This window comes from Cimex lectularius, unplaced genomic scaffold (genome assembly GCF_000648675.2).
Source record: "Cimex lectularius strain Harlan isolate CLEC.00 unplaced genomic scaffold, Clec_2.1 scaffold76, whole genome shotgun sequence".
Taxonomy (NCBI): Eukaryota; Metazoa; Arthropoda; class Insecta; order Hemiptera; family Cimicidae; genus Cimex; species Cimex lectularius.
Window position 1 is genome coordinate 1263402 of NW_019392636.1, and position 16281 is coordinate 1279682.

Genomic DNA, 16281 nt, shown 5'->3' on the forward strand with positions numbered 1-16281 from the left:
ATCGACCGTTTTCTTTGTTATAGAAAATATATTTTGTAAATATTTACATTAATTGTGAATTGACGAGGGTCAATTATTTTAGCGACTCCAGAGAACGGGTCGTTCAATATTTCAATCCTCTTGGATAATTAATTTTAGGATTGTGCGCCAGTTTTTAAATGCGCTGTAGTGTTTTTCTTTTTCTCAATCTCTTAAAATACTATTCATCAAATATACAATATGTACAAAATTACATTTGGTTTCCAAACCCTTGTACAGGTCAGCTTTTACCGCCTCTCCGATAAATTAATTAACTCATATACGTTAATTACTTTGTGTACTACCATCAGAGACCAAAACCGGTAAAGGCTAAGGAAAAAAAAGATCAACACAATTGTTTTTAATTGTCACCAACTGGATTTTTTTTGTGCGCGCAATAATAAATTTTCTAATTTGTTTCAATCTTAAGAATATCTTCTGGCCATAAAATCGAAACTCAATATCGTTATCATTACGAATAAACATAAAAATCTGTTTTTAAGGTTATTTGTGAGACTCGAGGTTTATGGCTGGAATAAGAACCCGTTTTATGAATAGTCTTTATAGTCATGGTCTTAAAAAAAAGCACATAACATCACTAAGTGCTGAGATTCCAATTTTCATTTCCCCCCCCTGAAATCTCTGGAGATTATTTTCTTTCTTAATTGGATAAATTTCTTAGTGAGTAATTTCATACACAAAACTTGTTTTATTGACTGACAAGCCTTGTACTTTTTCATTGGTAACGTACCTATTTATTTTACACTAATTGATAATTGTTAAAACACTCGTGTTGTTATTCCTCTGCTGTCTCTTAACACCTTACCGTCCTGAGAAAATTTCTACGATTAAATTTTAGTTAACTCTAATAAAAACAAATAATACTGGTCGCACTTTTCTTCTTCACTTTTTTAATAGTTTAAGTACGATCTGGACAATTTTTACTGGCTCCTCACAGTGTTCGTGTTTCATAAAAGTTTATTTATTGTATGTGCACGCGCTGGTCGGTCGCAATAAAAAATAAAATAAAATACAAAATAAAATAAAATACTAACTTGGTAACTGTGGTTTGATTTTTTCGACAACCAGTGAGGAGAGCCGTTTAATAGCTAGAACCTGCAATAACTCCGGCCAAAGATAAAACAGAATCCTAGTCTATTAATTACCTTCGGGGCTCTGTCCGAACACTGTATGATGTGTCGCATTAAGGATGAGGGAGGAGACACTCGCGTTATTTTGAACGCGATAATTAACAAAACGAAAAAAAATGCTTCTTGAAAATAAGAGAAAAACTGAAAGAAAACTAAAGAAAATCACTCTTGGAGGCTAATTAACAGTGGACTTTATGGAAGCGAGACGGAAGCGAACAGGACTAGGCAGCAACAGGACAGGATTGTGGGGAGGGAACAGAGCTAGGATAAATTCTAGATTAGCGGCATTTCGGAAACAAATAAACAATTGTATAAGAAATGACCAATTAGTATGTTTCTGTACACACACACGCAGGCAAGATCGCATACGTTTTTCTGCATAACCAAAAGCACACCACACATATGAAGAGTACATAACCATTGTATATATGCATACATTGTGATATTTGATGTTGACTATGTTGACATTGATGGTACAATGGCGATATTTACGGTGTAAAAAAAGATGCTCAGATTTCTAAGTTCCAGCCATAACGTATTGTCATTATGGTAGGAAAGTCAATTATATCCTACATTTATTGACAGTAAAAGAGCTATCTATATATATGTATAATCGATGTTGAGTTTCAACGGGTAGTTGGACGTGAAGTCCTTCTAGAGGGATTTCCATACTTAATAATCGATGTTGAGTAGTGGTAGTTTTATCGATGTTTCGGTGGTGATATCCGGTCATTGTCAAACTTGGATGAAGACCTCACATCAATCGTAAAAGCAAAAACTAACTTTGATGGTAAAAGGACCGATATCTCATTCATAGTCTTCTGTCATGAAATAATGGTCGTTATTGTGTAAATACTGACCTAAAAACTACCATCGATGTTGAGGTAGCAATGCCCCAACCATGACTAACTGTCAAACAAAAAAGAGATTGTTAATATCTTAGAAAATATATGGTTAATATATTAATATTAATTATCGCTATCAACCACTTTGATGTTAAAAGATCAGTGTTCAATTATAATTAGTGTTGAATAAGTGATATTGTAATCGATGTTAACGTGGTGATGTCCTGTCCATAACTACATATAAAACTTGGATGTAAGGATATACGATAGTCACTGTCGCTATCTTTATTTTTATTTTTTTATCGCTATCTTTGTAGGTGATGATAGTAGAAGAATAATAGATAGTGCCATTATGTCTCATCTGTCACGAAAGAAGGGTAGTTATCGTGTGAACAGTGACCTAATAGTCAGTAGTATCGATAACATCTTTGTTTTATAGCCTACTGCCGAACATTGAAGAAGGATGTTTAAAAGAATCGTGTATTTAGGTGGCGATATCCCACTGTAAGAACATTTTCAAAATCTGACCGACTTTTTATCCTGCGAATTACGAACTCATTATTTCTCACCGAATCCACCGAGGAATTTCGTTTGTTTTGATGCGGTTAGTGGTGGAATAAATGAACAGCCAAAATGTTTATCTTCGTAGGTTATGTTTGTGTTGTTATGAAAAATGTACCCTAACTGCCACAAATGAAAGAGGGACCATAGTCCATGGTAAAAGAGGAGCTAGCTTCCTGTCAACAAGGGTCAGTTATCGTGTAAATATAACGATTCGATTGTCACAATCAACAACTTTGATGTTGAAGACCAATGTTGAATTATAATCGATGTTGAGTAAATGATGTCATCGATGTAGGGATGATGTCCGTCCCGTCCATAAATAACTGACAAACTTGGATAAATGATATTCGATGTTGAGAAAATGATAGTGGCATTGGTGTTTGGGTGGTGATGTCCCGTCCATAACTAACATTCAAACTTGGGAGAAGGTTTTTCGATGGTCGCTATTGATAATATCGGTGTTAAAAGAGTGATGTAAATCACCGATGTTGAGTACGGTGTAATCGATATTTAGGTAGTGATGTTCCGTCCATAGCTAATCGTACAAGTTAGATTAAGTATATTCGATGATCACCGCTGAGTAAGTCAGGTGTCATCGGTATTTCGGTGCTGATATCCCGGCCATGTCTGACAGTCAATCTTAGATGAAAGATGTTCGATGTTGACTATCGCTAACTTTGATAGTAAAAAAGCAATAGTTATTGAGTTTTCATAATGCCATCGTTTAGCAGTCTACATCTCATCCATGGCTTTATGTCATGAAAGAACGGTCGTTGTGGTGTAAATAGTGACCTAATATATTGGTCAGTATCTATAAGATCTATGGTAAAATAGCAGTAACTTATTGAATATCGATGGACTGTACGTTAAAAAGGCATTACACGTCGTCGTTTTTCTTGGGGGTAGTTGTATTGTTGTAGTTGTTTCTAAATGCTTTCTTCTTTCTTCAGGAACGTGTAATTATTTTGGTAAAATAGCAGCGACGTGGGGCTTAACGATCAGCCGTACAAGTTGTTATCATTTACACGGAAAGAAAGAACTAATTTACGTTTAATAGACGTCCGTAAGGTTTTAGTTGCCCTTTCTGGATTGCCAGAGGACAAGGGGAGTGTTGGCAGTAATGAAAATTTGCGTATCGTCTTGCTCTTTTCAAGATTCAATATTTCTTTTATTTAAGCTTGGAACATAAAAGCTAGCCTTGGAAGGTATGCACTTGACTGTTAACCTCCGAAGCCCAAAAGAAGAATGTTAGTCTTGATTATCCATTTTAGTTCTACTTTGAATAAAAGAAAGATTAAAACGTCGGTAATCTCAGATATTCTGAACGACGTCTCTAGACTGAAAATGGTCGTTTCGTTTCGTGTTTCCCCGGTTTAAACGGGCAGGTCTGAGGTCGCCGGGAAGAACGTAGACGAGCCCCATGATGACCATGCCTAATGCGACATCAATAACGAGGACGAAGCCAAACGCATACCATGGTCGCAAGGTCTCGTCGGGTTTTTTTACGCCTTTCCTCGGCTGAGAGCGGTTCGTTATCCTTTTAATTATGGCTCACTCTTCGTGGCCAGGAAAAAAAGGAATTTGAGAAAAATTAGCATTATACTACAACTGTACGACGCGGCCCGACTCAAAAACATTTTTAACATTAATTCTAAGAGAATTTGACCGAAGCACCTACTTAAAAAGGCCACAAAACCTGGGGAACTTAATTAAATCATTATATAATAAATCGCTGAAGTCAATCTTTCCACTAAACTAAATTTGGACGGATGGAATTTAATTTTTTTATTTATACATTTAAGACTGATCTATTCTATTAATTAATAATATTATCAAAGTCTGGAATCCATTAGGATGTTAAACCAATTATTTCCTTTTATGACCAGGCAACATTAGAAATAATAAAAGTGCTGATGACAGGACAGCACTCAAAAATAGCAAATCGTTGATTATAGGGCAGTAAGCAGTGATGGTGCGATATCAGGCAGAAATGGTAAATCGTTTCTGATAAGACAGGCGGTAAAAATGGAAAATCGTTGATGATAGGACAGCAGACAGAAATAGTAAATCGTTGATAATAGGACAGCAAGCAGAAATAGTAAATCAGTGATGATGGGACAGTAGGCAGAAATAGTAAATCATTGATGATACGACAGCAAGTAGATATGGCGAATTAGTGATGATGGAGCACCAGGCAGAAAAGGTAAATTGTTGATTATAGGGCGCAATGAGAATTAATAAAATTGCTGATGATATGACAGGCGGAAATAGTAAATCGTTGATACTGGGACAGTAAGCAGAAACAGTAAATTAGTGATGATGGGATATCAACCTGAAAGGTAAATCGTTCATGATAACACAACAAGTAGATATAGTAAATTAGTGGTGATTGGGCATTAGGCAAAAATGGTAAATTCTTGTTGCTAGCAGAAATAGTAAATTAGTAATAATGGAAAATAAGGCAGAAATGGTAATCGTTATTGATAAGACAGCAAGCAGTTATGGTAAATCGTTGATGATATGACACCTCGCAAAAATAGTTCAATGCTGATGCCGAAGGTCTTAGAATCGCCTGAATCTCCTTTCTTTGGATAGACGAAATTTAAGTTTTCAATCCATTTGATGTTTTTATATTAATATGCGATAACCTGAAAAACATCTCCGACTAAGAAAAAAATCGAGATTCATCGAGACATTGAAAACCTGCTGACACAGTACATATACTCGAATGTGATTAAATATTTGAAAAAAGCCTTTATTATTATCTTATCAGCCTCTTTGTCATTTCGATTGTTTTTGATAATTTAGTGGAGATTGTAATTGTTTATGAATTAATTTTAAATTAAGTTGAAAAATGGGAATTATTCTAGTCGAAATTTTGTCTTGGGTTAACGTATAGGAGAGAGATATCTATCCCATCATCACTAATTTACTATTTCTGCCTACTGTCCCAGTACCAACGATTATCTGCCTGGTGCTGCCTGTCATATCATCAGCAGTTTTATTAATTTTCATTGCGTCCTATTGTCAACGATTTACCTTTTCTGCCTGGTGCCCCATCATCACCTATTTGCCATATCTACTTACTGTCGTATCATCAATGATTTACTATTTCTGCCTGATATCCCATAATCACTAATTTACCAAATCCATTTGCTGTTCTGTCATGAACGATTTACCATCTCTACCTGGTGGCCTATCACCAAAGGTTCATCAATCTGCTTGGGTTTTATCATCAGCAAATATAATTTCTGCTCCCATCATTAACGATTTACCATTTCTGCCTGATGTCCCACCATTACTAATTTACTATTTCTGCTTGCTGTTCAATCATCATCGATTCACCAATTGTGATTAAATTTCCCACTTTACCAACAGCAATTTACTATTTCTTCTTACTGTCTTATCATCAACGATTTACTATTTCTGTCTGCTGTCCTGTTTATTGTGGATTTAACCAGTCTTTCTTTTTCTATTGTGAGTTAGACATTTAACATGAAACATTGATATCCCTTTCACCCCATTCCCATTGTCCGTCTGCCGTGAGGATAATTGGATGTGAAGGATTTATTTTTCCAGTAGAAAAGAAACAAAACCCGGCTAATTTCGTTACTTCTTTAATCTGTCCTTTCACAATTTTCTTGTTAACCGGTTCTTTTTGAGTGTAGGGATTGCCGGTTGGTCTGTAACCGACCCCAACCGGCTTTTTAACTCTTTAACATGTCTAAAATTAATTAACCCAATCTCCTAGATTCGCCCGATATGAATTGAGTCGGGCAAAGAGTGCGGAATAAGAAAGCGTTACGTTTTGAATAGAGTGATAAAAGCCTCTCACTCCTTCTCCTCGAGGTTCGTTTAATTGCGTCGGTTTATTATGCTCTGCCGGCCTAGCCGTTCAATTCTCTTAGAAAGCAAAAAAGCCAAAAAGAGAAATGTCCTCGGGAGAAAATTGTAATTACAGTTATGCCGGTTGACGTCGTCGGTGCCATGTTAGACTCGCGGGACTTTGAAACTTAAAAGCCCGTCAAGACCGATTACCATGGTGTTTTGTAGAAAAGGAAATAATAGGGTTGTTGATCAAAACCCAATGACAGTGGGTAACATAACTTTCCTGACTTCATGGCGTGTTTGTTCAAAAGTCAGGTCATTAAATGCATTAAAAAATGTTGGAAGGTACAAGGCAGACATTTTATTAAGGATTTATCTTCTTTTTTTTTAATGTTAAGCATAAATTATACTTCTCTGGTGAATAAAATTCTACTACCAGGGTATAGTTTCATTTTGCCTTCAAGCAACATAGGTTTTGTATTTCTCTTTTTTTATTTATCTTGTTATTATTGTTCACCAGCTATTACAATTTTTTATGTGAAATTTATACAACCTGTTTCTGATATGGCTTTTAGCCAACACTGTATTTGATTGATTTTTTGATTAGGTTTTCTCTAAGTTTTAATTTATATATATTCTCTTCTACTTTTTTTTTATCTTTTCTTCATTTACTACTATATCATTTTGAAATGGCCTTTGTGCAGAAATTATAAAACGCCTATTACATTCCGTTGTTAGGATAAAATGTCAACTATCCACCATCAGGTTTCTTACGTTTTGCCTTAAGCAGTATAATTTTTGTATTTTTCTTCTACTTTTTGTTCATGTTCTTATTGTTCACATACTACTATAACTTGTTGAAATGGTTTTGTGTCGAAATTATAAAACGCCTATTACATTTCGCTGTTAGGGTAACATGTCAACTATTCACCATCAGGTTTCTTGCGTTTTGCCTTAAGCAGTATAATTTTTGTACTTTTCTTCTACTTTTTTGTTCTTGTTCTTATTGTTCATATACTACTATAACTTTTTGAAATGGTTTTGTGTGGAAATTATAAAACGCCTATTACATTTCTCTGTTAGGATAACATGTCAACTATCCATCATCAGGTTTCTTGCTTTTTGCCATAAGTAGTATCAGTTTTGTATTTTTCTACTACTTTTTTGTTCTTGTTCTTATTGTTCACATACTACAATAATGGAACTACAATTACAATTACGAACAATAAGGAAATGGTATGTCCTTCCCACTTGTCCGTTTTACATTTTTGTTCTTGTTGTGGTTTTTCAAATAGTACTATAACTTTTCGAAATTATTAAAGTCCGTCCCATTTGGTTGTTGGATAGTACGTCTACTGTCCACCACCAGATATTCATGAGTTTTGCCTTAAGCAGTAAAGTTAGGTTTTTTTTCTACTTTTTTCTTGTTTCTTGTTGCTCACATAGTTCTATATCTTTTTGAAATGGTTTTGTGTGTTAATTATAAACCGTTCTTCCCATTTGGCTGTTAGGATGACTCGTCAGCTACCACCAGAATGTAATTGCTTCCAGACTTGAGCTTGGTTGAAATATTTGTATATGAAATCATATAAGGAAGTTACTTAAATTTTTATTCTTCCTTTCCTGCAACTCTAGAGGCCATTAAAGTAACGGTCGTCACGCCACTTAAAAACTCTAAGACTTATCTATTTTGATATTTATTGCATAATTTATAATGGTCTCTTTGTTCATTTGTCTAAGTACATATAGTCACTGTAAAATCTCGGTGAAAATCGTTTAATCGATTTGTCCAGGGCGCGATAACACGTCGATAGACGGAATAAGATTCGATTTACCTGGGTTCAATAAACATACATAAGATGGAGAAAGAGAAAAAATAGATGAGAGAAAGAAGAAGATGTTCCATGAACAACATAACCTCCTCAAAATTATGGAGTTTCTAGTTTGTTTGTTTAACTACATTTAAAACTTACTTAAACCCAGTAAAACATCGATAAATCGAAAACATAATTTAATCGATTCTACCAAAATTCGATTTAACGGCAATAAACGGAATAAGATTCGATTTATCCAGAGTTTATAAACATACATAGGGCAGAAAGTCATAAATAGAAAGGTAAAGAAAGAAAGACCGAGATAGAGAGTGGGTGAGGGAGTGTTGAGAAAATGAGAGCATGCATAACCTCTTCAAACCTCTACACCTCATCTAGTTTGATATCATTATCATGGAGAAAGACGATTTAAGAAATACTAAAACATGTACGATGCTTCTTAAAGTCGTTTGGTTTCAATACATCTACAGCTAAAAACAGTAAAACATTGGTTAATCGATTGGTTCAAGGATCGATTTAAAGACCTGTATAGGTTAACATTCGATTTATCAAGGATAATGTTTTTTTACATAATTTTCATTTATGTAGGGTTGTAAATAGCAAAATTTTAGTCGTTACTTAAAGGTATTAATATGTTCATTTTTTCTTGTGATTTTCTTGGGTTTAACATTTTAATCTTGTAAACTGTAGGATCCAATATAAATTTTAAATTATAATGCTTGTCAGTTTAACCAGGTTTTATTTCCTGACGTTCTACTCGTCAATTTTCCATCCTCGTTCCTTTCTAGAATACCATAAAAAATCTCTTCACAGGTCCGTGTGTATCGCGGGTTTACGAGGTTTTCTCGTCAAACGAGTAGACACTGGGCAAGATAGACCATTAGTGTGCAAAAGCAATTTTTGTAAAATTACAACAAAAAAACGCCATCTTGGGATAAAGAGATAATAATAGATCAGTGATGGTATTTCAGCCTCTCTGGCATACTAATGTTGCTAATTTTGAGTGAAGAATGAACTATTCAAAAAACACCAGGAGCACCAATTACTTAATTAACGAGGGAGTAGGAAATGCAATGGGATTGAAGGTGTCTAAGTCGTTATCTCACATTAGTCTAATCGGCCCTGAAGATTATATTGGTTGTACAACCAGTTGAACCGAAGGCGTCGGCCCATTAGAAGACGTTTTCAGCAATATCGCCTTTGATAATCCCACCTTGCTCATCCGACGAGAACCGGAAACCACTGGCCCAGTTTCGACGAAGGAGAGAGCTGTGAGGCCGGTTCCATTCTCCATTCGGAACCAACGGGTCGCAGTGTGAAGTCTCGCTTTTTTGAGAGATTGTCTTATTTTACTCGAAAGATATAAAAATAAAATCTAGCTTTAGTTCTCTGTTGTAGAAAGAGCACGCTGTGTTGTATTAAAGAAGAGATAAACTAGCGGCCCGAACACACTTGAGTTAATCGAAGCCGGAAGCTGATAGTAACTTCTTTAGAATTCATGGTCATGATCATGGGCTCCAACGATTGTACAAATACAACATCTTTGTGGCTTTCATTTAAAATTTTACGTTTTAATTTTTTGACATTTTCCTAAATGTTCACATAAAATAGAAATTGCGAGATTGGCTATCTTCTGTCAGACCAAAAAGACAAAAAAATGATCCCAATACCAAGCTACACAACAAAAACTTGCCATGTTTGTAACAATATTAATAAAAAATTTCAGATATCAATTTCAAGATGAATTTTTTTTTAAATTGACTATAAAAGGGAAGTAGTACATAGTATTCGTGTATTGCCGCAGTTTTATTGGACTTGAGCAACTTTTGAGCTTGTATATTACATGTTATTGTTATGTTAGAAGTTTCATGTGTGCTCATGAATTCGATTATGTTTTTTCTAAATCGATGACGTACAAAACTGATTAGAATAGGGCAGACCAGGATGATCGGAGAGTATCAAAGTGTGGACCTTTTGTTGCAATTGAAACATTTTTTTTTTTTATATGGAGCTTTTTTCTGTATAATGAAATTTATAAAATTGGTACAAGTTTGTTAAATACTAAAGTAAAAATAGACTAGCTTTAAAAATCGCAATTCTTTTTCTTCATAATTGAAAATTGAAAAAAATTTGTCTGTTGGCACATCGGAAGTTCACTATGTGTTGTACATGTTTATACAGATTTAAACATCGAGGACTTTTTCCGTTTAGATTGACTTTATCTCAACTTTATATTTGAAATTTTCTCTTGTAAAACTTTGTGTTAAACTTATTATGTTTGTAAATTGTTAATTGTATTGTATTCCTTCTACAATGTTTACTGATGAAGACTACAATAAGCCCGTAACGGTGCCCAAAGTAAAAACAAAGTCATGAACTTCTGAGTTGTTCATTCTCTGGCCGCCACCCTGACCCCCTCCAATCGCGCAAAGCTTCTTTATTTTGGTATTTTCCGATTATTCCAATACGCTGGACGCACTGACATATTAAAACAAACCTCAAATTAGGATGGTGAAATGCCGAAATGAGTCTAAAGCCTTGTTCCCACGACGTGTGGCTTGGCGAGCCAGGTCTGAAGTTTGTCATACCTGACGCCGTGGGAACGTAAAGTCCCGTTATTGCTCGAGATGGATCGTCTTTTCCCGTGTATTGTCGGTAAATACACTCCCACATCAAAGGCTTGGGGCTCGACGTATGACAAGCCTCAGTACGGCTCGAACACACGTACCCAAGATCTGTTGTGGTTTGTATTCTGAACTGAATTCATTTTTCAACATCTAAAACTCAAACGCTGTACTAGATAGTTTAAAGAGACTAGTTTAAAGATCAACATCTTTAAGTCAAAACTGACATCAAAAATTTTACGAAATAGGTGACTAGTGGCCGCTCGATATTCGCCAAGGAATACGACAGCCGCCAGATCTCAAATCTGTGAGTACGCTCGTCAAGCCTCAGGCCAACAATAACAACAACATGATCGACATGATTGGGAACAAGGTTTTATAGGTAAAACCAGCGAAAATAGGCGGACTGAAATAATCGGAAACACCCAAACTAAAGAACCTTTTGACAGGGTTCGAAAATATTTAGTTCATCACCCCGTTGGCCTCAACAGTAAATCTCACAATTTAAGTTTACCTAGGTTAAAACACTAAAAAACAATCGTGTCTCAAGAATCACTATTATCCCCGGGGGTTTAAGGGCCTAATCGTGACCTCGTTATTCGGTAGGATCAAATCCCTAGTCGTTGCAACCGCGTCGCTTGCTTGATCAAATTCCAGCGATTCAGTAGGTCGCGGACCGGCCTGCTTCGTTGAAAAGTATCCCAACGTGCTTCCTGCGAGAGAGGGGGATCATCAAAGCCTTCCGAGAAGAGATGAAATCATTGAAACATCCTGAGTCAACAAGGCAGGAGCAAGGATTTCTCGATGCACCAGTCTCAAGTCTGAAGCCAGGGACCGTTTCGAAAAAGAAACGGCTCAAACGTACTTCATATCTGATCGTCTCTCCTGTCTAATAATTGGTATATTTTCAGATTTTTCTTATCTTTTCTAAACATTTTCTGGGAAAATATCAAGACAATCTTTTTATCTGTCCGTTGTTTCCTATTTCCAAGCTTCCTTCTGTCAGTTTAAAGCTGTGTTTTTACTTTAACTGCTATTAAATCAAATATGGTAATTATTTTTTTTATAAATTTAAATAGTGAAGAATAAAGACAGATAAAACTAGTTATAAAAACCGGATTAAACCTCGAGGAGAAGAACGTCCCGGTTTTCTCCTCTGGGTTGTTGAAGCCGAATAAACCTGTAAAATGTCTGGGTTAACTAATTACACATTAATTAAATTTTTATTAGCTTATTGTTAGTTTAGCCTTTTTAAAAACTTCTCTTAGTTGATTGATTGAGAAAGTTTCTCTCTTGCTGATGAATCTTTAGGAAAGCCAATGACTGCCAAAATTAATTCTTTCTATGCTTTCAAAATTCAAATACAATATTAAAGTATTTGGAAACTGCATAGGAAACAGTCATAAACGGACGTACATTGCAATTTCTTTAGCAGACAACAAAAAAGACGCTTAATTTTATCCGGTTTGAAGTGAAACAAGACAGTTCTTTTAAACGTTTGCAATTTACGACAACCTTTCAAGCGATAATAAGATTGATCCGCAAAAGAAGGATCATCATAACCCGACTTAGAATTGGCCACACGACACACGGACGCTAACTTTTGGGCAAAGCCGTGTTCGAAAGGCAAAGGAAAGTTGCCTAATGTGCGAATGGGTTTGGATCTAGGAATTGTATACGTCGGTGCTGAATTGATAGCTGTTGACAGCACCTAGAGCCCAACCTTGGTTTCTGGACGACCGTCGTCTGCCGATAATTCATTGGAAAGGTGGACTGCGAGAATTGATAAGCTCAACTCTGTTCATATATGTATGTGTATACATGTACAGATTACGGCATATATAAATCCAATAATAATAATAAGACGAAAATAAATAGTGCTTAAATAAATAAGTATGGTTTCCTCTTTGATAACACTAGATTTCATAACTTTTTTTAGTTAAAAATTGTATTTTTGGCAACCTTCAGTTGTGTCTTGGTGTTACAGTTTAATTATAGAATATTTTCCAAAAAACAAATTAGTAGTAGTTAGTATTTAAACAATACACATTTTGAGATTTAACCTTTCTTTTTACGCCGAGATATACATTTTCAAAAAGGGTTCTCCTTTATTGTAAAATGGAAAGTGTTATGGAGTGAACCTTCTTGAATAGAAATGAGCAGAATGAGTCGATTTATAATCATCAAGCATTTTATTGGTTTAACCTAAGATTCCTTTGTTTCTTTTATTTGGGTTCGGCTGAAAAATTAACAAAAATATAAATAAACTCGTTAAGAACTTGCGCGTTGACTTAATCCAGTTGCTGACGTGTCAAACCATTTTTTTTAATTAATCCCTTTTGTGAAAGTTATTAAATTTGAAGAAAACGGTACAATCCACTTGGTTTAACGAACCGTCTTGATTTTAATTATGAGCCAATTACAATGGGCAAAGAGCGTGGATAGCCTCGCGAGGATCGCTTTATCTAGCTTTCTTTCACCTCCCTCGCCTGACAACTTGCCAAACCAATTTTTTATTATGTACGGGCTTTAATTAACGATAAAGCAAGAAAAACGCTCTTAATGTGTCAAAAAAGAAAATGAAGGTAAAAGATTTCGGTTTGTTTCAATCAAATCCAATTTTGTTTAATTACAGCTACAAATTTGTTCCATTAAGCTTTTTTTATTATATATTTTAAAACATAAATAGTTCTACTATTAGAAATGATTTGAGGTGGAGTGAATATGGTAGTTCACTTTTCGGAAAAGATAGTTCTACCTCTGTGAGCAGAAATATTTTTACCAAAACTTGAAAAAAAACTGATCTATTTTCTTAAATTCCTTTGTATTGCAATAATGTAAGTACATGATACATTTATTGTTTATGTTTGTCATATTCCAAACCCTGGTTAACAATTCAAAGTCATCTAAGCTCCCCTAATTAATTTTTAAAAACACCTAATTCAATTATGGTATTTTACATGTTCAACTAAATTAATTTATTTAACAATAATAAAACATTAAATTCAGAAACAAAGGTATATATTCTGTAGCATCTATTTTTGTATTTATTTGAGTTCTAATGTTTGCTCTTGTAGTATTCATACATCCGAACTTTTATTTAACTAGCGGAAAATAAATTTATAATTATTTTTTCTTAATCGATCAAGAATTTTTATATTCTTGCTTTTATTTTTTGGCTCATTGGGTCGAAAAAGACAGACTACAAAGTTTTTACGTTGTAATACTGTTACGATTATCGATGTATATTGGTGATTATTAAATTATTAATATATTTAGCAATTTTGACTAGTTAATTGAACAAAAAATACTTTTTAATGTTAATTTATCAAATGATGATCTATTTTGTATTGATTGCTAATCTCCTGTTTTTGTGTTTCTTTAATAAGTTTTAGCAAGTCAATTTTTTGTAATCATTTATAAAATAGAAAGAACTTTAAAAGAAAAAGGAACTAGATCATGTAGTATTTTATTGTAATATCTATATTCGAATAATGAAATTACGATGTTAATATGCTGATGCTTTAGTTTTAAAATTTGCCTTAAACATTTTTAAGGTTCTTTTCGTTAACTTTCTTCGGTTTAATTATCCCAGCCCCGTTTCTGTCTATTTAATAAAAATAATTCAAGACTAGTATGCGATGATAATTTTGTTTAAATCTCCTTATCGATTATGAGATTATTGTACAACAGGAAGGAAGTGACCCCCAGACGATACAATCTCCCATTTCGATCCCGTTTCGTTCCGGTTCACGTGCTTTCTTAAAGATAAAACCTCGGAAAGAAAAGAATAGACAGATTGGTTCTCTCAGGGCAAAGGCAGTAAGTGGCATAACTTCATAGGCTGAGATAAAAATCAGAAGGAAATGAAATATGCACCCCTTTTTCCGTGCGAAGAGAAAAGTTTTTTTTCCCTCGGAAGGAAAATCTTTTTCTAGATTGCATTTAACTACTTTTGACGACGTTTTGAGACGTTGGCAGTTGGAAATGATGATGTTTACTTCATCTTTGTAAGGCATGTGCTCGATGAAAGATAGCGAGGGTCAAATAATGACCAGTTCAAACATATTTGAACTAATATTGATGCAAGATTGCAGAATTGGAATAATTTATTAAATTACTGGAATCAATTGGATAAGAACTGTTTTCGAAAAAAAGGGGTGCGGTCAAATCTTCCCATGTGTCAAATGTCAGTGGTAGTCATTAACGGTTCGCTGACGGTTTGCGGTACCTGATGAAACATAGATCGATATCTAATGAATTTGCAGAAACCCGTGTCTGGTTGTTTTTGACCTTTATTGCGGTTAACGGCACATGATATCTGGTTCGAGAGACTCGGACCTAGCGGACCAGTCTTAAATAAATAATTGCACCAGGAACCCGTCCCGTACCACGGGGCACCCGGCCAGCTTTTTCACGTGGGACGTGGTACCAGAGATTCGGGCACAGAAAGAAGGCGAGCTTCGGCTTGAAGGGCAAGGCCGACCATCGGGAAATAACTAGGTCAACGACATAAACCTCTTTCATTCCCGACTCTTTCTGGAAGCCCTTTTTTCCCGCAAGTTTACATGAAACAATAACGTCTTGAGAACAGGAGATATCGGATTGTTTATTACTGTAATGTATTCATTTTTATAAGTACGGTCAACGTTTTAATATATAAGTCTGTAATTTCTTATTGTTCTCACAAGGAATACCTTTTTTCCTTCCATTTATCAATATAAACAATCTGAGCGAGAGAAAACAAAGCCTAGACTCTGGAGAGAGAGAGAGAGAGAGAGAGAGAGAGAGAGAGAGAAATAATGAAAAAGAGGGAGTGAGTAGGTGAGTAAGTGAGGGAGAACAAATAATAAATAGATAGACAGAAACGCAGTGAGGGGAGAGAGAGATAGGCCGGCAGAAATAATGAAAAAGAGAGAGTGAGTAGGTGATTAAGTGAGGGAGAACAAATAATAAACAGATAGACAGACAGACAGTGAGGAGAGAGAGAGAGAGAGAGAGAGAGAGAGAGAGAGAGAGAGGAAAGGGAGAGGGACAAAGAAATATACACAAATGGACAAACAGAGAGTATATGGAATATATGGAGATAGAAAAGAAGAAAGAGACAGACAGAGGAACAGACTCAGATGAGGAAAGAGAGGGAAAGTGTGAGAGAACAAACAGATAGATAGGCACGATAAAGAGAGAGGTGTAAGGGAGAGAGACATTAAACGGATTCTGTTTTCTGACAACCAATATTTACCATCGGGTTTGTTTAAGCACCAATTACCGAACAAAGCATCTCGCTCTTCCATCCCGGGCAAGACGTGATCGTCCCAACTTAATAATAACACAAAGTCGCTGGACGGCTAAGTCCAAAATGTTTTTAATCGTGGGAAGCTCAGAAACCTTCCCATTATTGACAAAAAGAAATTTATTG

The 16281-nt window shown here is 35.2% G+C and overlaps 1 protein-coding gene across 2 annotated transcripts in view; it reads left to right on the forward strand.

Annotated features, from left to right (window-relative positions):
• LOC106669842 (protein singed) overlaps positions 1-16281 on the forward strand; it is a 52572-nt gene that overhangs the window by 5233 nt on the left and 31058 nt on the right. The window contains exon 1 of one of the 2 annotated variants that reach the window (XM_014399636.2): positions 11645-11761. The exons of the other annotated variant lie outside the window; for it this stretch is intronic. The gene's annotated coding sequence lies outside the window, so the exon portion shown is untranslated. Of the gene's footprint in view, positions 1-11644; positions 11762-16281 lie in introns of those variants that run through there. 2 annotated transcript variants of the gene reach the window in all.